The 23,980-nt window shown below is 37.1% G+C and overlaps 2 long non-coding RNA genes and 1 pseudogene across 2 annotated transcripts; 2 read left to right on the plus strand and 1 right to left on the minus strand.

The window, feature by feature from the left end:
• The first annotated feature begins 1,393 nt into the window (after positions 1-1,393).
• Positions 1,394-3,353, plus strand: LOC110917734 (annotated as a pseudogene).
• Positions 3,354-14,773: 11,420 nt separating this feature from the next.
• Positions 14,774-16,508, minus strand: LOC110916870. The gene is made up of 3 exons (XR_002580085.2): positions 16,343-16,508; positions 14,897-15,116; positions 14,774-14,814 (listed from the first exon to the last, which is right to left on the minus strand). It is a non-coding gene; the product is annotated as an uncharacterized LOC110916870 (long non-coding RNA).
• A 1,979-nt stretch (positions 16,509-18,487) lies between these two features.
• On the plus strand, positions 18,488-21,522 carry LOC110917042. The gene is made up of 3 exons (XR_002580264.2): positions 18,488-18,686; positions 19,847-19,935; positions 21,374-21,522. It is a non-coding gene; the product is annotated as an uncharacterized LOC110917042 (long non-coding RNA).
• The last annotated feature ends 2,458 nt before the right edge of the window (positions 21,523-23,980 follow it).

Genomic DNA, 23,980 nt, shown 5'->3' on the forward strand with positions numbered 1-23,980 from the left:
TATATATACCACTATTGTATCTCATTGTAAATCATATCTATCAATGAAATATCAGTCTCTTTCTCCCTACATCTCTTTCTCTTATGGTTTGCTATTAGGTTAGTAGGTCGTTGTTTCACAACGGATGGCATAATTATCGGCTAAGACTTTAAAGGGGAAAGGGGTCATAGTTGGTTCCTTAGGTTTTTTGACATTGGCTGAAAATTTTGGATCTTTAGAGTAAGTCAATACTAGCTTAAGTTAACTGAAAGAGAACTGATCATAGTTTGAAAACTGAATAACCAAACCGTTATCTAAGTTAAACGATTTTTTTTATTTAGGGTACCCACCCATTGCATGCATCAAAGGGGGGGGGGGTATGTTCTTGGTATTGTTTCACAAGGGAGTTTGTTGCTGTTGGTCGTGGTGACCTCTTGTCTTGATCTTCGTGTACTAGCTAAGTCTATTAAGAAGTACGATGTAACAAGAACTCGCCACAGAGTCCCTCCATAGTGGCAGGGGATATGGCGCCCCATGGCACCTTGCTACACCAAAACAGAGGGCGCTATGCCCCTTCCTCCCCCACTTCCAGCGAAAATTATAACGCTATACCTCTTCCTCCTCACTCACACACATATATTTACAACATATGTATGTATAATTGAAGGGTTTATATAACTCCCTTTCCACTACACACTCAAGTTATATAATCCCCTCTCTTACATATTTTACCACTTGTCAAATAACCTCTCTTATAGGGCTTTATGGGGCTTGTTCACTACGGCCTAGAAAAACAATTCCTAACCTGTTTTTTCAACAGATCGCCACTAGGAGTAGCAATTTCTTTCTATTTTTCTGAGCGGTCGTCATTGGTAGTAGCGACTTCTCTCCATCTGGCACTTTTCTCATGACCAAAGTAGTTTACACATTTTAAGGTCAAGATGGCCCCCTTGATGTATGCAAAAGTAGGGTGCCCCAAATAAAAAAATAAAAAAAAGTAATAAACCAAAATCGATATAATTCTTAAACCATATAACTGAAGTACACGGTTATTGTTTGGTTAAAACCCCAACTAACCCTAAACAACCCATGCACACCTCTAATTATAGATCTTTACGAAGTCAAATGACTAACGAATGGAAGTATTTGGCTAAAGATAGGATATAACATATGTACCATATATATAATAATTAACTACAATTTGAAGTTGTATATCATCATGGTATTAACAACATCCTAAAATAAAAACAAGTTGCTATATATTTAATAGATATACCAGGTCATCATCCAGTTGTTAATTCCTAATAGTCTTACTTTACAGATGAAATAAATACAAATAGTCTTACTTTATAGATGAAATAAACATAGTGACAAGCCCCTTGCCCCTCTGTCTATAAAGGCCTTCATTTGAAACACTAAAATTAGCCTCTAAAGCCAAATATATTCCGTTTAACAATGGAACACAGCAAGTGGTTAGCTACGGTGGCTAGCATATGGATACAATGCAGCTGCGGCGCCTCCTACACCTTCGGAATATACTCCGCCGCCCTTAAATCCAGTCAAGGTTATGATCAATCCACTCTAGACACTATATCCGTCTTCAAGGACATCGGCGCCAATATAGGAGTTTTAGCCGGTCTACTCTACAGTGCGGTAACCTCATCATCTCGTTTCGGGTCTGGACTTTGGCCAGTCTACTTGGCTGGAGCGGTTCAGTACTTTGCTGGTTACTTTCTAATGTGGTTGTCTGTCACGGGAGTCATTGACAGGCCACATGTGTGGCTCATGTGCCTCTTCATGTTCATGGCTGCACACGCTCAGACTTTCTTCAACACCACAAATGTTGTTGTTGCTGTTCGTAACTTCCCAGATTACAGTGGAACTAGCGTTGGCATTATGAAGGTGATATTTACAATGTTGATATGTTATATATTGTTTCTGGTCGGCATCCTTGTTCTATATTATGTTATGTTAGCAATGTTTTATAATATGGTTTTTATACCCTACCGGATTTGGCTCAGTTTAATTGAGTGTATCCGGCGGTTCAACTAGGTTATAATATTCTGTTGATTTTCTTTAATTAAATTTTGTCCCACATGGTGTCTTTGGAGCCATCCCTTGTTAACTACGGACCTTCAAAAACAACATCATTGTTACGGTGAAGAATGTTGCCGCATTCAAAGATCTGCATTTGCAGAGTTACTTAACTTTGTTGCTAACATTTCAGGGTTTTTTAGGGTTGAGCGGAGCAATACTAATTCAAATATACCATATGCTATTTGATGGCAATCCAACCACCTTTTTACTAGTGCTTGCGGTGTTCCCAACGCTTGTCTCTCTCGCACTCATGTCTTTTGTTCACGCAAACCCTTCAAACACGAGCAATGACAAACCACATTTGAATCGATTCTCATTGATCGCCCTCAGCATCGCCGCATATCTAATGATCATAATCATCTTTCAAAACGTCGTCACATTCCCATCATGGGCTCACATTCTCACAACAACTATTCTTGTGATTATGACATTGTCACCTCTTCAAGTAGCCCTCACAGCTCAAAGAAGCGAACAACGATCACCATCCCCTGTCATGGCCCCATTGATCACGACTTTAGAGGATCAAAATGAAGTTGAAATGAGTCCGCTACAGGCAATGGGCACAATCAACTTCTGGTTGTTGTTTCTAGCCATGATTTGTGTATTGGGGTCAGGGTTAGCCACAATCAACAACATAACTCAAATAGGCGAGTCACTTGACTACTCGACGGTTGAAATCAACACGATGGTTTCTCTATGGAGTATATGGAACTTTCTTGGTCGGTTTGGTGGTGGGTATGTGTCGGATTTGTTCCTACATAGATATGGCGGAGGGAGGCCTTTGTTTATTAGCCTTACGCAATAAGCGATGGTCGCAGGCTATTTAATCATTGGTTTAAGTGGCAATCTGTACATTGGTTCGGTGATTGTGGGTGTTTGCTATGGATCACAATGGTCTTTAATGCCTACAATCACTTCGGAAATATTTGGGGTGAAACATATGGGGACTATTTTCAACATTATTACTGCGGCTAACCCTATTGGTTCGTATATATTTTCTGTGCAAGTGATTGGGAAAATTTATGATAAGGAAGCACAGGAAAGAGGGGGGTTGTGTCACGGGCTTCATTGCTTTATGCTTTCATATTTTATATTTGCCGCAGTTTGTGCTTTCGGGGTTCTTTTTTCCTTCGTCTTGTTTCTTCGCACAAGGAGGTTTTATGCTTCGATTTTGCAAAGGCGATTGAAGCATTTACAAGGTTAAACTATGTTCAAATAATTGCTAATGTGTGAATGAGATACCCATATTTAAAGTGAAATGTTTTAAATGGATTTTATAAATTGAGTTTGAAGTAGTGAAACTTAACGAGTTTGATAAGAGTGCTAGTGATGAAGCATATAATAAAGAATGCACTTATCTCATGCATTTGAATCGAATGAGGTGTGTTCTAATTCTTAATAATGACGATGATTAAAATCATCATATAAAAAGTTATGTAATCTTAGGGGTTGTTTGACAACTTCTGAATGGTTAAGTGTTGAACCATAAGAGGTCTAAACCATTAAGAGCTACTATGATGCTTAACCGTTTAGAGACAAATGTCTGACCAATTCACATTAGAGGTCTTAACCATTCAGACTCAGTATAATGCTTAACCATTCAGAGGCAAATGTCTGAATCATTCAGACATCTGCTCGTGAAACAAACAGTCTGAACCATTAAGTGTTGAACCAGTAAGAGGTCTAAACCATTAAGAGTCCCGTTAGTAGGTAAACAAACAGCCCCTTAGTTCTAAACTAGTTATAAAAATGATTCATTTGTAAGTGACAAGAAAAACCTCCTCTAGTAAAACTTAGATCATTAAAATAAAAATACATTGCTTTCAAATGATCTTAATACAACAAAAGGTAACAAAAATGTTTAAGATGCCAATAAAAAAAAAGAAAATTAAAGAAAAAGGGAAGAACATTACACAAGATCTAAAGCCGATCCACAATTCAAGGCTTCAAAGTTGACTAACGTATTATATCCACCAAGCACGTTGATGATTAACAACAGTTACATCAACTGAGAAACTAATTATCTTATACTTAATTAATAATTAACATCAAACATTCTTTATAAACCAAACGATATATATCACAAAGGAGAACCATTATCATACCTTAAGGGTACCTTTGCAATGGCTACACTTGAAGCAGGATTCGTGTTAATATAAACCATCAACGGACAAAAGTTCCACCGTCTAAACAGTGTTCCCACAAGCCTTGCAATTTTGTTGTGTTCCAATAAAAGACATGTTTTGTTGGCCTCAAAATGGATCTTTGATCTCTAGACAATCGAATAACTTAAATATATAAACTGAGAATTTTGTACAATGGAATTGATTACAAATGAAACTATCTATCCCTATTTATACTAATCTAATGGGTGCGATCCAATAGACGTGTCCTTTCACGAACGGGTGCGTCTCTTGAATATGTGGATGTAACTAAACATGAAGAGGTGTGTCTCTAGAATCAAAAAGTCGCGTCCCTTCCTTCTTCCTTTGCAGCCATCGATCAAGGGGTGTCTCCCAAGGGATTTCGCCACCCTTGGGGTGGTGGTTACCAAGTTCTGTCTTGTCACAAATAGCCCCTCAACTTTGTAACCGCTAGTCTTTATACTAATTACCATATAACCCTCGAACTTAAGGATGTGTAGGGATTATAACTTTCATTCACCCCCTAATCACGAACATCCTTGAGTTGTTGTAGATCTTGAACTCCGAATAGTTTTATCTTCTCGAATCTTCTCGGTATTTAACACTTCACATGTATCTTCTTATTCATGAACCTTGCTCTTCACGAACTTGTTTCACACGAACTTGCTTCACACGAACATTTTGCTTCACACTTGTCTTGACCGCACTTGATTTGTATCACACGAACCTTTTCTTGTGTAGTTGTCTCAACACGAACTCCACCCGGTCTTGATTGACTTGCCCACTATCATATCACATGACTTGACTTGCATAGATTTTGGATAATCTAACTCACTTAGATTTTTCTTGCGGTTGTATCACACAACAATCCTTCTTCTGACCCAGTCACAGGATTACTTGTTTCCTTCATACGCGTGCCTTCTTCTTGGTCTATCACAGATTTAATCTCGTCATCATAGTTGTTTCTCACAACGGGTTCTTCATCATTGATTGCTTCCCTCACGGATTCTTCGCTTTGATCCGATCCACTCACTGGACTGTTTTGTTATACCTTTCACAGGTTATCTTCCTCCGTATCACACGGTGTTTTCCCTTTGATTGTTTCACACGACCAAATTCCATGTTTCTACTTCTCTTCAACGTGTAGGCACATCAGAAGTGCCGGTTCAATCGTTTCCCATAAACCATTCGCTTCAAGAATCAGAATCATCTTGATACGAATAGCCCAAACCGTATAGTTTGTTGGTTTCAGAATCGGACACTGAAACTGGGAAAGAGAACTTCCTTCCTTCTGTATTATTATCTGATTTTGTCCGGATGTTCCTGACATGACTTCTTGCCGAACAATCTTCACTTTTACTAAACTTTTACTTTCTTGGTTTCAATAAATCTCAAACCCACGATTACCCGAATCGTGTAACAATCAAACAATCAACAATCTAATTCGCACTAAACCCGGAATCAAACAAACCCTAGATTCCTAATCAAACCCTCGGTTCAACCGATCACCCTAGAACCGAAACCCTTAAAAAATTCTGAATTGAACTTGCGAATTGAAAAACGAAATTGAAGCCTGATCGCGAATTCCCTGCGATGCCTTGCGATTCCCGTGCCTAGAGCCTGGCGCTCTGATACCAATTGTTGGCCTCAAAATGGATCTTTGATCTCTAGACAATCGAATAACTTGAATATATAAACTGAGAATTTTGTACAATGGAATTGATTACAAATGAAACTATCTATCCCTATTTATACTAATCTAATGGGTGCGATCCAATAGACGTGTCCTTTTACGAACGGGTGCGTCTCTTGAATATGTGGATGTAACTAAACATGAAGAGGTGTGTCTCTAGAATCAAAAAGTCGCGTCCCTTCCTTCTTCCTTTGCAGCCATCGATCAAGGGGTGTCTCCCAAGGGATTTCGCCACCCTTGGGGTGGTGGTTACCAAGTTCTGTCTTGTCACAAATAGCCCCTCAACTTTGTAACCGCTAGTCTTTATACTAATTACCATATAACCCTCGAACTTAAGGATGTGTAGGGATTATAACTTTCATTCACCCCCTAATCACGAACATCCTTGAGTTGTTGTAGATCTTGAACTCCGAATAGTTTTATCTTCTCGACTCTTCTCGGTATTTAACACTTCACATGTATCTTCTTATTCACGAACCTTGCTCTTCACGAACTTGTTTCACACGAACTTGCTTCACACGAACATTTTGCTTCACACTTGTCTTGACCGCACTTGATTTGTATCACACGAACCTTTTCTTGTGTAGTTGTCTCAACACGAACTCCACCCGGTCTTGATTGACTTGCCCACTATCATATCACATGACTTGACTTGCATAGATTTTGGATAATCTAACTCACTTAGATTTTTCTTGCGGTTGTATCACACGACAATCCTTCTTCTGACCCAGTCACAGGATTACTTGTTTCCTTCATACGCGTGCCTTCTTCTTGGTCTATCACAGATTTAATCTCGTCATCATAGTTGTTTCTCACAACGGGTTCTTCATCATTGATTGCTTCCCTCACGGATTCTTCGCTTTGATCCGATACACTCACTGGACTGTTTTGTTATACCTTTCACAGGTTATCTTCCTCCGTATCACACGGTGTTTTCCCTTTGATTGTTTCACACGACCAAATTCCATGTTTCTACTTCTCTTCAACGTGTAGGCACATCAGAAGTACCGGTTCAATCGTTTCCCATAAACCATTCGCTTCAAGAATCAGAATCATCTTGATACGAATAGCCCAAACCGTATAGTTTGTTGGTTTCAGAATCGGACACTGAAACTGGGAAAGAGAACTTCCTTCCTTCGTTTGCTACACCTTGTTTGACCCGTTTGATTACCAACCATGAATGACAAGTATGTTTAGAAGTATGTTATTAAAAAAAATGAAAAGAGAAAAAAAAAGAAAAGAAAGAAAAAGAAAAAAATAAAAGTATTATTAGTGTTCGTGTTAAATAAATGGGTTGAAAATAACCCAGAGTGTTAGTATTATTGTGAATAAGTTGTCATGGTTTGATATTCTTTTGTGTTCGCCTTATAAAAAAAATCCAAAAATATTTACCTACCTTTACCTTAACCCAAAACCCGAAAAGTCCTTTTGATATGTGTTACGTTACTTGTTACAGTGGAGGTGTGATTACTATACAAGCTTATGATTGCAAGGTAGCACATTTGGTTTTGAGTGAAATATATACTAGCACATCACACGCTAGTCTTGATTAAGCCGAGAGGAGTGATTATTGTGAGGGGCGTGTGGCATGTGTGTAGTAATATAAGCATGTTAGTTTTAGTTAGGCAAGTCTTAAATTGTTTTAAACGCGTATCACTTAATTGTCAGATTGTCAATCTCGATTGTGTCAGTCTATGGGACGGGTATGACTTGGGACCTTAAATTGCTAATTCGGTAAGGGATTCAATGGTGATTTGCTAATAAGGTGAGTATTGTTTGTGACGGTTGCTTGAGGACAATCAATGTTAAGTGTGGGGATGTGATGGAGAGTGTAAACCCGAGTGTTAACGTGCTTATCTTGTGTGGTTTATTGTCGTTTACGTGATTATATACTTTGAATATGTTCACTACGAGCTTTCGTGAATTTACAGGTTTATCACGTAATTTGGTGAATTTAAAGAGGTTAGAGATGATGCGGAACATTTGTGGATGGAAATCAAGATATATTACATCATTGGGGACGTGTTCAGGTCGAGTGATAGCTTGAATGGGAAAGAAACGCGAAACCATGAAGTCCAGGGGCTGGTGTGAGTTAACACGTAGCTTATGGTATATGTAACGTAACATACGGCCAAGAATCAAAAGAAAGAAACAGAGAATAAAAAAAAACGTAACCTACGGTCGTCACATGTAGGCTACGGTGAACAAGTTTGGCGGCATGCATATTTCTTATTATCATCACACTTGACGGCAGAAAAGACACCCACAAAAGGTCAACATCGATTGAAGTGTTTGAAGAAAACATAATCATTATCATATGGCTTTATGAAGGGACTATCACTCTAATTAATTCACAAACAATATATCAATTCATCATCATTATATTGGCAGATCTTGGTGGACAACAACATGTGGAGGCATTAGTTTTGATGGTTTGAAGAATATAATAAGCATCATTCAACAAACATGCAGCCATAGTTGGGCGTGAATATTGAGGGGGACTTGACTTTGGTGGCACATCTAGGAGAAAAAGGAATATTATAATCATACATCAAAAGAAAATATATATGCACAGAGAGTGTGGGACGAAATTGGGGATACACACATATGGACTTGTGGAGCCATATTGGGCGGCACATGTGCATATTGGATTGGGCCAACATATCATCACATCTCGATCATCAGGGGATAATTGAAATAATGAGGGCCATATTCACGTGAGTATTGGAGGCATAGTCAACAACATCTTATGGAATAATTGGGCCGCAGATTTGGAGACATCATATGGATTTGATGAATTGAAGTGGGCCGACATCTTATAGGCAAAGGGGCTTGTTTCTAAAATAAAAAAAACATCATACATCAGAAGGATCGATCACGACGGCAGATGGGGGTTTCAACCATGGTTCAAATCTACGAAGATCATCCCACCAACATGAGCGGCTAGTCCTTTTATGGTTTCCTCTGGATGGAGGGTTTTTGTAAGTTAACAGATTTTATTTGTTTAGTGACAATCGTTTGACTCGGTGATCTAAGCATTCGATGCTTTTCACTTATAATTTAGTTAATTAATTGTAATCGATTGCATTTGCTTAACCTTATTCTTTGATCATTCAGTTCCCGAGAGTTCTAGTAATTGGGATATATTTGCTATGGGATTAGGGTTGGTAATTGTGATTGGTAGCCACTAGATAACCTCCCGTTATGTATTGACCGGAGTACTTAGTCTTTGGTTATCACAATTAGTTGATTAGGTTAGTCCACTTATGTCTATGTAAGTGTTCGATTAAACACATAATTGAAGTTAACTGCAAAACCTGAATTCTGGAGGAACCATTGTTCTCTCTATTGATTTAAACCTCACTTTTAGTTCGTAATTTTTAGATAATTAATCAAATCCAACAACTGAGTTTTACTTTTTCAAAAGTAGTTAATCAAAACTGAGCATTACACACTTTCCACAATCCTCCTCTGGTTCGATATCCGACTTATCCTATCTACATAGTTTAGTTGGTTTTTGCATGTCCATAACGACAGACATCAAAATGGCGCCGTTGCCGGGGAGGTGTGCGCAAAGTGTTTAGTGTTAAGTTTTAGTTTAAAAAAAATAAAAATAAAAAATAAAAATCCAAAAATAGTGTCAGTTTTGTTTTATTTTGTTTTGTTCAGATTTATGCGTGGTGCTTGTGTTTTTGTGTTTGTGCAGGATGACAGATCTGACAATATTATGCACCTCTCTTAGATGCATTTTGTGTAGGGAACCACTTCACCCGTGTATCGGTTGCCACGAGGCCCGATTTAGACGGGAAAGAGCGAAATTGGCAGAACCACCGATGCCTTGCTATGATAATCCTTCCCCTCCACCATATTTCTATGATTCTGATACAACGGTGGAGGATGGTTATTACTCTGATGGATGGGATCGGGACGAGGATGCTTATTATGAGCCAAGGACGGATGGACGATGTTTCTGTTGCGGTCGTTATCATACTTCTTATTATGATGATGTGTGCGCGGTGTATTTGGAAAATCCAGAGTATTGGAATAAAAAAATGATGGATGTGTACATCTCAACACCATATCAGGGATACCGACAGTATCATCCCGAGGAATATTCTGAGCCCGAGGGTGTTTATATTTATCAGACTGAGGAGGAGAAAGAGCTTGCTATGTTGGAAGTGACTTTGTCCAAACTCGAGCAGTATTTATTAGCACCCAACCTTTCCGATGAAGATCGAATCGGCTGCCTAGTTTCCAAGTGTCAGAAATTAAAAATGAAGATAGAAATAGAAGAGCGTCTCTCACCATTACCTGTTGATATTAGAGATTATTCTCACATGGAGGAGGAGGTTGTGGAGGATAATACCACACCAATGAATCCTTTATCTGATGAAGAGTCACTGGTGGATCAGATGGTGTGTGAGGATGATGAAGCAGAGCAGTCTGATGAGATGAATATGTGTACCAAACCTCTTCCCATATCAGTCATTCCAATTAACAAGTGTGGGGAAGAGGGTTCGAGGAAGAAGATGAGAAGGGTGAAGCTACAGGACATCGGTGTATATCTCGTGAAGTGGATCAGCGAAACCCGCAAGTGCAGTCTGAACATGCCAATTATACTTACAAACCTATGGAGATGGCATGTAAATTTCCGGGCATTCATTGGAAATGTTTTGGGTAAGTGTGCACTGAGACCACCGTAACGTAAATCAGGTACGGTCTGGCTGAAGACCTTTAAACTTAGCGCTCTCGGGAGGCAGCCCGAGGATGTAGAGTATTGTACTTTGTTTGGTTTCGTTTTGGTGTGTTTGTGTTTTGACAGGTTCCTACGATTCTATCTCCACGGATGCAATGAATCAAGTGTGGGGATGTTTGGCAACATCCCCGATGAGATCTTAAAGAATCTGTGAGGGGCGTATGTTCCGGTTAGATCGCAGCAACCACACCACTGCAAACACTCACTTGTTTTCTGATCAGGTGCATGTGTTTATCTATCCTGTGTTTTATTTGTTGTGATGGAATTGGTATGGTAGTGTTTGGTGAAGGTTGGGTAGGTGTTGGCGAGAATTGTTGTGGTTGTGAAGTTGCGGGTTGTTTCTCCGGTGTTGCTAAGTTCTCCATTGTTTTAAATGTTGGTATAGGTGATTGTAGGATCTTGTTCTCACGATGTAGTACTCGCTTTGTATGCTTTACTGTTCTCTCGATCTCTGGGTCGAACACTAATGGTGATGACTTCCCGGAATTACGAGTATGATGCATACACTTACTAGATCACCTGCACAAACAAAAACAAGAAAACCTCGCGTAAATCCGAACAAAACAGAACAAACTAAAAAACACTATTTTTAGATTTTTGTTTTATTTGTTTTTGTGTACTTGGTGGTGTGAAATTTTTGTGTTGGGAATGGTTTCTTTGTGTTGAGTCGAGTAGGTTGTTAGCCGTTCATGGTTTGTTAGGTGGTATCTCTCGGGTTTAGACTATAAATTGCACCATACATTGGGGACAATGTATCCCAAGTGTGGGGATGCGGTAACTCGAGAGAGGGTTGGTATAATTGATGATCTTAAATGCTTGAAGGGTTGAAGTTGCTATAAATTGAAAGATTTTGAAAATTTTTGTTTCTCAAGTATGCTTGAACTGCATGAAAACCAACATTTTCAATCGCTAAAGGGTTTCTACTGATATTAAACTAACTTAGATCCCTAGTCATGGTTGTCCCTTTAAGTTTCATGAGAGTTTTTCTGACAGGTTTTCAGAAAAATAGTTGATAAGAGATGCCTAACTAGGGGTAACATGCTTTAGGAATTACACATGCTACGTGTCGGCAACCCAATTTCCTTTTGTTCGGTGAGATGTTTGAGCCTACTAGATTGTTAATTGAATTACTATACATGTTCATTTGCTGAGAGTAGGCCATATGCTGCTTTATGTTAGAACTTGTGTAGTTTGATACGTGCCGAGACTGTGGTTTAGCGTATGCACATAAATGATAAAGGCATTAGGATCCCTTCCATTGTGTTATTTGTTGATTGTTTATCCACCCCACCTTAGTTAACCATGTTGAGCTTTTACCCTTCGTTTGCTACACCTTGTTTGACCCGTTTGATTACCAACCATGAATGACAAGTATGTTTAGAAGTATGTTATTAAAAAAAATGAAAAGAGAAAAAAAAAGAAAAGAAAGAAAAAGAAAAAAATAAAAGTATTATTAGTGTTCGTGTTAAATAAATGGGTTGAAAATAACCCAGAGTGTTAGTATTATTGTGAATAAGTTGTCATGGTTTGATATTCTTTTGTGTTCGCCTTATAAAAAAAATCCAAAAATATTTACCTACCTTTACCTTAACCCAAAACCCGAAAAGTCCTTTTGATATGTGTTACGTTACTTGTTACAGTGGAGGTGTGATTACTATACAAGCTTATGATTGCAAGGTAGCACATTTGGTTTTGAGTGAAATATATACTAGCACATCACACGCTAGTCTTGATTAAGCCGAGAGGAGTGATTATTGTGAGGGGCGTGTGGCATGTGTGTAGTAATATAAGCATGTTAGTTTTAGTTAGGCAAGTCTTAAATTGTTTTAAACGCGTATCACTTAATTGTCAGATTGTCAATCTCGATTGTGTCAGTCTATGGGACGGGTATGACTTGGGACCTTAAATTGCTAATTCGGTAAGGGATTCAATGGTGATTTGCTAATAAGGTGAGTATTGTTTGTGACGGTTGCTTGAGGACAATCAATGTTAAGTGTGGGGATGTGATGGAGAGTGTAAACCCGAGTGTTAACGTGCTTATCTTGTGTGGTTTATTGTCGTTTACGTGATTATATACTTTGAATATGTTCACTACGAGCTTTCGTGAATTTACAGGTTTATCACGTAATTTGGTGAATTTAAAGAGGTTAGAGATGATGCGGAACATTTGTGGATGGAAATCAAGATATATTACATCATTGGGGACGTGTTCAGGTCGAGTGATAGCTTGAATGGGAAAGAAACGCGAAACCATGAAGTCCAGGGGCTGGTGTGAGTTAACACGTAGCTTATGGTATATGTAACGTAACATACGGCCAAGAATCAAAAGAAAGAAACAGAGAATAAAAAAAAAACGTAACCTACGGTCGTCACATGTAGGCTACGGTGAACAAGTTTGGCGGCATGCATATTTCTTATTATCATCACACTTGACGGCAGAAAAGACACCCACAAAAGGTCAACATCGATTGAAGTGTTTGAAGAAAACATAATCATTATCATATGGCTTTATGAAGGGACTATCACTCTAATTAATTCACAAACAATATATCAATTCATCATCATTATATTGGCAGATCTTGGTGGACAACAACATGTGGAGGCATTAGTTTTGATGGTTTGAAGAATATAATAAGCATCATTCAACAAACATGCAGCCATAGTTGGGCGTGAATATTGAGGGGGACTTGACTTTGGTGGCACATCTAGGAGAAAAAGGAATATTATAATCATACATCAAAAGAAAATATATATGCACAGAGAGTGTGGGACGAAATTGGGGATACACACATATGGACTTGTGGAGCCATATTGGGCGGCACATGTGCATATTGGATTGGGCCAACATATCATCACATCTCGATCATCAGGGGATAATTGAAATAATGAGGGCCATATTCACGTGAGTATTGGAGGCATAGTCAACAACATCTTATGGAATAATTGGGCCGCAGATTTGGAGACATCATATGGATTTGATGAATTGAAGTGGGCCGACATCTTATAGGCAAAGGGGCTTGTTTCTAAAATAAAAAAAACATCATACATCAGAAGGATCGATCACGACGGCAGATGGGGGTTTCAACCATGGTTCAAATCTACGAAGATCATCCCACCAACATGAGCGGCTAGTCCTTTTATGGTTTCCTCTGGATGGAGGGTTTTTGTAAGTTAACAGATTTTATTTGTTTAGTGACAATCGTTTGACTCGGTGATCTAAGCATTCGATGCTTTTCACTTATAATTTAGTTAATTAATTGTAATCGATTGCATTTGCTTAACCTTATTCTTTGATCATTCAGTTCCCGAGAGTTCTAGTAATTGGGATATATTTGCTATGGGATTAGGGTTGGTAATTGTGATTGGTAGCCACTAGATAACCTCCCGTTATGTATTGACCGGAGTACTTAGTCTTTGGTTATCACAATTAGTTGATTAGGTTAGTCCACTTATGTCTATGTAAGTGTTCGATTAAACACATAATTGAAGTTAACTGCAAAACCTGAATTCTGGAGGAACCATTGTTCTCTCTATTGATTTAAACCTCACTTTTAGTTCGTAATTTTTAGATAATTAATCAAATCCAACAACTGAGTTTTACTTTTTCAATAGTAGTTAATCAAAACTGAGCATTACACACTTTCCACAATCCTCCTCTGGTTCGATATCCGACTTATCCTATCTACATAGTTTAGTTGGTTTTTGCATGTCCATAACAACAGACATCAATACCCCAACATAAAATAAATAAACAAAAGCATCTTTTACAAACACCAACAGATTCAAAAAAATAAAATAATAGAAACTAGAAGTAGTACCCGGCGCGTTGCGGCCGGTTCTACTCACTGGGCTTCGTTGTTGCGACCACCGTGCATCTTCATACCAAATTAAAATCTTGTTTTCAGGTTTTTTGTTCCCATCATCTGGTTCATAGTCTTCAAATGCATCAACTTCGGATTCTGGTGCAGGTCCTTCCTTCAAGACTATATCACCATTTTCAGCATCCACCTTAATTTTTTGCTCATCAACCGCATTACTAAAAATCTCTTCGACTTTAAAACACTCTTCATGTGTAGGACTTTCGGTCCCATTCTTGTGGTCATAGTGATTATAGATGGTAGAGCATCAGGATCCAAAAAACATACCTGATACAAATATAAGGATATATTTGTTCAACTTCTAGTGTTTGCAAAATAAGGGCATACTCAGTGTGAATAAAAGGCCTACCTTTGCTTTAAAGTTCTTTTGCATCTGGTCTCTTGCATCCCATATAACATCAACTTCATCACAACTCAAATTGAGTATGCCACTTCGCACAAATGCTGTGTGAAACATTACTCTAAATATAATTTCCTCGATCCCTAACATGATCCACATGTACACATTCAAGAACCACATCTCCTTGAACACGATGATGAATATCAATTTTCACAAATTCACACTCTTCCTACAATCACAAAGTCATAAGATTTTTTTTTTTTGAACAGCTAACTGCTTTCCACGTGTAAACCCACCCTTTCGAAGCTATGTCCAAAGTCGACTACTCCACCACCGCTAGAAAGCGTAGCACACCCCTGATGCGCGGAAATCCCGTGGAACAGGTAAACCGCGCCCCCTCGGACTCGAACCCAGCTAAAACCCAGGCCAAGCCCTCACCGAGATGTCCAATACCCAGCACCAGCCGGGGATCGAACCGGCGCCTCCAATGGAGACCACCGGCCAACCAACCAACTGAGTTGGGGTAATGGACACAAAGTCATAAGATTATATCAGAGGTTTTGTTTGGATTTGCATTTTGAAAAAAAAATTATCTTATCTTTTTTTTTTTACTTGTAGTCACAAAAATAAGTTTTCAATGTTAGAATTAACATATTCTGCATCCATTTTTAAAAGGCAAATAATCAATTTCTAATAATTAGTTTCATACCAGTTCCACTTGATTATCAAAGGGTAACATAAAATTGCCTATTTTCAAAGACACGGGCCTTTTTTTCTCAAGAATGTCATTTTTGGTCATATATGAACTAATTACCTAAATGATCAGGATTTCTGATTCTCTCAAACAACTGTTTCACTGTTAATTACAACTTCAAATAGCAAAAGCACATTTAAACATTATCTTTTATAGCCCGTTTTATTACAGCTAACTAACTGATTTTCAATATTTACAGCAAAACAAAAACACATCCAAACACTATCCTCTTCAGCCTGTTATATCACGGCTAACTATCTGATTACCAGCTAACTTATATATATACCAGCTAACTTTTACAAAAAATATATATATACCAGCTAACATCTCCCAATCACATCCAATCCACAAATCAAACTAAAAACCCACATCAGTTTCACAGAAATATGAGAACCAGATCATCAAAAACCCTTACGCATTCATTAAAACCCTCGACGCAGAGGAAAAACACAAATTGCGTACCTTACCTTTAAGAACTTAGACCGCGAAGCTCAGTCTGTGACTCACAATCGACCACAACATGAGGGTTCAATACGATTATTTGAAAACCCTAACCTACTCAATGGGTGCAAACAAAAATACAAACCAAATAGATTAGTGTTTCAAAGAAGAACAATGCCTCATATGGGTTGACTGATTGCAAAAGATACGAACGAAAACCCTAACTAATTCGGTGGAAAGAACAAATCAAGGTTACCAACCTGTACAGTGAATCGCAAGCTTCGAATGCGAAATATCTGGTGGCCGACGATCTGTGGTCTGGTTGTAGTTGCCGGAACCGTACCATCGTGTCACGCTCTCTTTCCCTCTATATGTTTCTCTCTCTAACCATCTCTCTACAATATAATGAGCGGTGGTATGTGGAAAGCCAGAAGCAAGGTGGCTTCAAAAGCATGAAGAAAATAACTTAAGCAGATGGTACAACACAATATAGCATATAAAACACTTTAAGCACAAGTTACAACCCAGTTAAACACAAACATGTTGCAAATTAGACTATTATATAATAGGTTCCAACAAAGAAATAAATACCTGAAACATTGGAGTGATTCCAAAGCTCCAGGAAGTGCCGTAAGCTCTCACATGGCCAAGTTGATACCTAAAACGTCCCTTGAATTATACAAGTTTTTAAATAAGTTCACTTTTTATAACATTAGCGTGCTCATATTAATCAAGTACCAATAACAAAGAAATAAACATTTTTTTTTTAAATTCAGTTAGCAACCTAGACGCAACCCATATAATCTTTTTATCTAAAAGGGTTGTAAACATGTTGGCATGTTGAACCTATAAATTGTATATAAATATATATATATATATATATATATATATATATATAAAGAGAGAGATAGAAAGTGTACTGTACAATATCTCTTAACGTACATTACGTACAATATAGTGAAATCGCATGTTATAAAATAGCATGGATGAAATCGCATGTGATAATTTTGATGAAATCGCATGTTTGTTTTTTGTAACAATTTCGCATGTGATAATTTTGATGAAATCGCATGTTGGTTTTTTGTAACAATTTCGCATGTGGTAATTTTGATGAAATCGCATGTTAAAAAACCAACATGCGAAATTGTTACAAAAAATCAACATGCGATTTCAATGTGGGATGAAGATCTGACGGCTGAGATGATTGCATACGTAATGTACGATAAGGGCATTTGTATGTTAACCTAACCATATATATATATATATATATATAGAGAGAGAGAGAGAGAGTCCGATTAACGTACAATATTCCTTAATGTATGAGCATACGCTTTGAAATTACACACGTTGTAAAACTCAAAACCCTAATCACGCATATTGAAAACCATAATCACGCATGTTGAAAAGACATAATCAAGCATGTTGAAAACAATAACATGATTCATTACATAATTAACATGCTTCATTACCTAAGTATAACATGTGTGATTATGGTTTTTCAACATGCGTGATTAGGGTTTTGAATTTTACAACGTGCGTAATGTCACAGCGTACGCCGTACGTTAAGCAATATTGTATTTTACACTTTCACTATATATATAGGGGACCGCTAAAATGAGAACCACCTCCAGTTGTAATAACCGTGAGAACTACACCGTACGGGGCGAGGTGGACCAAATTTTTTTTTCATAAACGTAGATGCATGTATTATAAACACATTTGTAAAAAAAATTCAAAAAAAAATGTCGGGTGTGTACTTTTGAACACCCAAAGTTTGCGTTTACGGGACCCGTAAATTTTATTTAAAATTTACGGTACCCGTAAACACAAACTTGTGGTGTTCAAAACTACACACATGACATTTTTTTTTTGATTTTTTTTTTACAAATGTGTTTATAATACAAGCATCTACGTTTATGAAAAAAAAATTTGGTCCAACTCGCCCCGGATCAAAAAGTTCTCACTGTTCTTACAACTGGAGGTGGTTCTCATTTTAGCAGTGAGAACGCATCCTGATGGAAACGCCCTAAAGTGTGAGAACGGTGAGAACGCATCCTGATGGAACACGTGGCGCGGGATATAATCAGGGTTCGAGGGGCTTTTTTGTCTTTTTAATCTTCTTTTTCCCAATGCGTGTGTCACAATACTGATTCATTTTTGACGTCTAAGATTTTTTTGGCGTTTAGTTAGATTCAATAACTACCTGGCGTTTTACTGGTCTTTTTTTTAGATCTGTATTGTAACGCCCCAAAAACCGAAATCCAAAATTAATAAAAAATTTTCTTACTTTACGTTACGAGATAAAATAACTAAGTTATGTAACTTAGTTATTAACATAAAGGTTGGATGGTTGGAAATGGGAGTATTGGGTTCAAATAACCAAAAACCTAGTTAGAGGGACTAAAAGTGGCATTTGGGACAAACTTTATAAAAATTCAGGTTTTAAGTGGGGAATATGTATATGTCGACATATACATATGCACAGAAAGAAGAAAAAGAAGTTCTCCCCACAACTCTCTAAATCAAGGCAATTGAAGAAGGATTTGAAGCTAAAATCAATGCATGAATGAAGATCCTTCACCATCTAGCTTTAATAGACATGTGGTAAGTTGATCAATTTGGTGGTTTTGCATGAAGTGGGTTATGACCAGTCCATGAATTTGTATAAAATTAAGAATGAATATATAGGACATGGATTATGCAAGAATTTAAGTAATTTGATGTTTTGTTATAAAACCCACTTGTAGTGGTAAGGATGGTGATATGAATGAATTATCTATGTTCAATTCTTGTGTAATTTCGATGTATAATGTGGTACATGATGACTTCTTGTTAGATAAATTGAACATGATATGAGTTTACCTGATGTTTAGTGGTGTTGATGAATGAAATCATGAAGTAGGAAGTGAAGCATGATAGACTTGTACATTATGCTTGAATAGTGGTATGCACACCAAGTGTTCGATGAAATGTCTAGGTGAAATTGCTAGAAGAGATCGAATGCAAGTAAAGGATGAAAATGTATAACATGAGAATGTCATGTATTTAGTGGTAATGGAACATGAGAAATGTATTTTAGATGGAATACATGTATGATTTTAGGTTGATTATATGATTTGATAAAAAGTGTGCATTAGAAGGTTGTACTCTATGTTAGGGTGGTATAATGTTCACCATATGTTTGACTGATTTCTTAATTGAAATTATGGATTAAATGTACAATAAATGTGAAGCATATGAGATTTATAGAAAGGAGTAATATTGGAATGATATTGGTTTAGCTAATATGTGTTATAGTGTTAGTTGCAGAGACATGAAAATGATAGTATGAATGAGATGTATTACGTATATGTGTGCGTGTAAGAAATTATATGCCCGTATGTATGTCCTAGAACATGAGCATGAAATGCATGAGTGTTATTAGTATGGTTAACTTTATCAACGTAAACGTATGGTTATAAGGATGAAAACTTGTATGTTTGATAGTTGACTTTTTTGGAGAGTCAACGAAGGTGAGAATAGTATGGTAGGCTTCCTAACATAATTGTAAGACTTGAGAACTCATACGGTACATGTTATATCATTATGTGTTGTGTATGATGCATGTAGAATTATAGGAGCTTGAAAAGATGTGATTGTTGATCTATACCTTATGTTGTTAAAAATGATTAATGAAAGTCTAATGTAAAGTATGAATTGGAGATGATTGACGATAAGTATGGGTTTGTATGCTAACGAAGCATATGGATGTGGTGACATGAAAGGATAGGAAGCACATTGGCATGGACTCAAGCATGGAAGGCTAACGGGTCAAAAGGAGGCGAGGAAGCAAGCATGGACAAGGATGCTTAAGGTAAGTGATTTTCGAAATCACTTCTTATTTATAAATGAAGTTAAGGTGGTAAGTCGTTGGTGGTCATCTATGTTTGGAATTACACAGTAGAAGTGAACGTGTCAAAATGTAGAAAGAAACATAGCGTGATGCGTTAGATGGTTTGATCTTAGGGTTAAGTAGCAAAAGGATATGGGGGCTTGAATTATGGTCATGTTACGTCTTGGAAGCATGACAAATATGGAAGAAGGAAGTTCAGATATCTAATGGTTGTCTTGTGAAAGTTAAAAAGGAAGAAGGGTTAGAGTGAATGAACCTGTCGTAAGCTACGACAGGTCAGCCGTAGCTTATGGCCAAGCAGACAAGGGAAAACAACAGCAAGTTGTCGTAATCTACAGCCAATGTTCACTCAAGAGTTGAAATGTTCACTCAACAGTTGGAACGTTCACTCGTCAGCAAGAATGTTAACTCAACAGTTGGAACGTTCACTCATCAGCAAGAATGTTCACTCAACAGTTGGAACGTTCACTTGTCAGCAAGAATGTTCACTCAACAGTTGGAACGTTCACTCGTCAGCAAGAATGTTCACTCAACAGTTGGAACGTTCACTTGTTAGCAAGAATGTTCACTCAACAGTTGGAACGTTCACTCGTCAGCAAGAATGTTCACTCAACAGTTGGAACGTTCATTCGTCAGCAAGAATGTTCACTCAACAGTTGGAACGTTCACTTGTCAGCAAGAATGTTCACTCAACAGTTGGAACATTCACTCGTCAGCAAGAATGTTCACTCAACAGTTGGAACATTCACTCGTCAGCAAGAATGTTCACTCAACAGTTGGAACGTTCACTCATCAGCAAGAATGTTCACTCATCAGCAAGAATGTTCACTCAACAGTTGAAATGTTCACTCATGAGCAAGAACGTTCACTCAAAGTATGTATGGGAAAGAAATAAGTTTGGAGATATGTATGTGTATAGATCTACCTACATGTTAGTGACAGAATCCATAGGTAAGCATGAATAGAAATGAACATGCACGTAAGTTTGTATGTATGAGACTTATTTATATGGATTTTGTGACTAGGATATGTTAGTAAAATGTAAGAGCTTGTATGTATATATGTGTGTGTGTGTATAAATATACGTATATGTGTATGCACGAAGTGGGATTAATTGTACACGAAAGAATAGAGTTTGTATACATGTATGCATGGCTACAATACGTTTGAGTATTAACGTTACTAATCAAGTGCTTTGAGAATGAAACGAAAATGCAGGTATACTTTTGTTGTCCTTATGAAGATTTAATGATTGGGATGCAAGATTGTACTTGGAAGGATAATCAAAAGGATTAGCATGAGTAGAAAAAAAATGTGGCGTGGTCATTTAATTATGTATGTTTAGATTATGAATGATGACACCAAATATTAATGATATGCATGTATGTGGTGATTGTAGGTTGCACGAAATTAACATCATTATGGAGTCTAAGAGGTTGAAGATCGAGTCAAAGAGCAAGGATTGTACGGGAAGAGCAGTCACATGACTTGTATTTATATATTACATTTGATGCGTTAATTAAGAATGAAGGTTGTAAATCTTTTCAAGAAAGTGTTTGATATTTTAGAAATGAACCTCCAAGTATGTAATATAGATACTTGAGTCGGTATTTTTCCGTTGCGTCTCTTTTGGTTAAAACATGTTAGGATGTTACATGTATCATTGAATTAATCGTTTTTTTGTCACATTGATATTGTTTTTGTGGCGTTTTTAGATAATTTGTAGAGTGTTTAAGTTGTGTTTACATGTTCTACTTTTATAATGACTTTTTTTTCCGGCGCATGTAGGATGCAGTCTATAAAGTGACTAGTAATTATGGCGTTTTGAAAAGATAAATAAATTTAACCGGTAATTATAGCGCTTTGAAAAGATAAAAAATTCAATTTCCGATGTAGTGGCTTTTACTATAATAAATGTTATTAATAAAGTTTATGTCCCTTTACTTTTCTGATTTGTAGTTACAGTTTTGTTCACCTTCATCTGTTTTATCGTTTCAGTTTACTGCTTGTAGTTACTGTTTGTAGTTACCTTTTCGAGATTTTGGCGTTTTGTATTTTTAATGTGGTTTAGATAAAGATGGCACTTTGTTCTATTTTATTGTACCTTGTTTTATACTTTTTTTTGAGTTTTTAATAATACTTGTCCAAAGTAATTTTATTATAGTTTGGGAGTTTTGAGCGTTTTATGGCATGATGGCGTTTCACAAGCATTTGTCTGTGTGGCATTTTTTTTTTTTGAGAAATAAAGTATTTGTTCTTAACTAAAAAATACATAACAAACAACTGAAAAGGAAAATTAAAAAAAAGAAACAATTCATCTTCCAGATCTTCTCTGTCACCAGTCTCTTTCTTCTTTGAAACATCTTCACTAGCGGTTTGACTTTGGTATGCTTCATTTTGTTTTTTGTTGTTGACGTAGTTTTTTTGTGGCCGTTTAGAAGTGACGGGTAGTCCGTAGGACAACCCTTAACGGTTATAAAGTATAATTTAATCCCGCATTTATCCATGTATTTATCTTGAATTAGATAACTACGGTTGCTTGTGTTCCAGGTACATTCGGGGCTTAAAAGTGTGGAAATAAAGCTTCGAATAGACGCGACTGGATTGGAGATTGAAAGACGGAGAATAAATGAAAAAAATAAATTTCGGAATTGAAGAATTAAGAAGATAACATGATAGAGGACGAAATTATGAGAACGTAGGCGAAAACGGCGAAGAAAACGGAGTTGAAACGAAAAAGTTATCCTGAAAACAAAATTTCATGCTGAAGCTCACCGTAGCTTACAGTGGAGGGCGTAGCTTACGGTGGTCCCTGACATAAATTGTCACCGTATCAGTTTAAAGCCACCGTAAGCCATTCCAAGCCGTCGTAAGCTATGGTGGCCACCGTAGCTTACGGCGCTGACCTGCGTAGATGTGTAACTTCCACCTTTTAATGCGGATTTATGATGTCCTTTCAAGTCCAATCAATCCCATTCGGTTACCAGCAGTCTAGAGGCGAATTTTTGGTGTTCTTGAGAGCTTGAAACAATTTCTAAACATCTTGTTAGTGTTTTTAATTCTTATGAACATTGATATGTATGTGATGATGTTTGTTCAAGCCATGAGTGGCTAAACTCTTTATGATTGTCTTTAGTTTAAGGTTTGTAAGACTTTATGCTTTGATTTCCTTATTTCTGGAATGACAAAACTTTATCATTATGTTTTGTTTGTTATGATGTGTGATTGGTTGTTTGTAAATTGTTGATCCTTATGTTAATCTAGTTTGAAATCATACGTTCTTGGTGCCGTTGGCAATCGAGATATCATGGGTAGAATTAGACTTGGGTAAGGGTTAATTGATCATCGGGTAACAACCTCACGTTCTAGGAATCTGAGTACTTAGTTCCCTTTCATCACTACAAGTAATCACACATGAACTATGTCTATGTAGTTCTTTCTAGTGGAATGATAGCATAAATGTCAAAGCAAACCGGAAACTAAAGATGGTCATTTGTCTCTAAACTGTTTACAACTAACACTTTCATTTTGCAATTAGAATAGTAATCTTAGTTTTAAAAATCAAAGCAATCTTCCAACTCTTGAATTTAATTTTATTGCAATTAGTCTAATTTAGTTAATTTAAAGAGTAAATTACAAGTTTTGTCCTTTATGTTTGTACCAAATTGCAGGCGGTATCATTTGGCCCAAAAGTTGACGAGTTTTGTCCTTAGCGTTTCAAAATCCTGCATGTTTTGTCCTTTAACCCTAACCCAGTCATATTTTTTCGTTAAATATGGTCATGTGCCTTGCACATGAGGGTATTCTTGTCATTTTACCTCTCCAGGGACTATAGAGTAAATAACATATATCAAGGGACTAAATGTGTAAAAAGATTATAAAATAAAATATAAATAAAAAAACCTAATTAAAAACTTCATCTTCATCTTCATCCTCTGTATCACTCTCTTGACCAGACTCTATTTCAGGCCAAATGTAGTTTCCAAATTCTTTATATAAACTGTCA

The sequence above is a fragment of the Helianthus annuus genome, chromosome 16 (assembly GCF_002127325.2).
Source record: "Helianthus annuus cultivar XRQ/B chromosome 16, HanXRQr2.0-SUNRISE, whole genome shotgun sequence".
Classification (NCBI taxonomy): domain Eukaryota; kingdom Viridiplantae; phylum Streptophyta; class Magnoliopsida; order Asterales; family Asteraceae; genus Helianthus; species Helianthus annuus.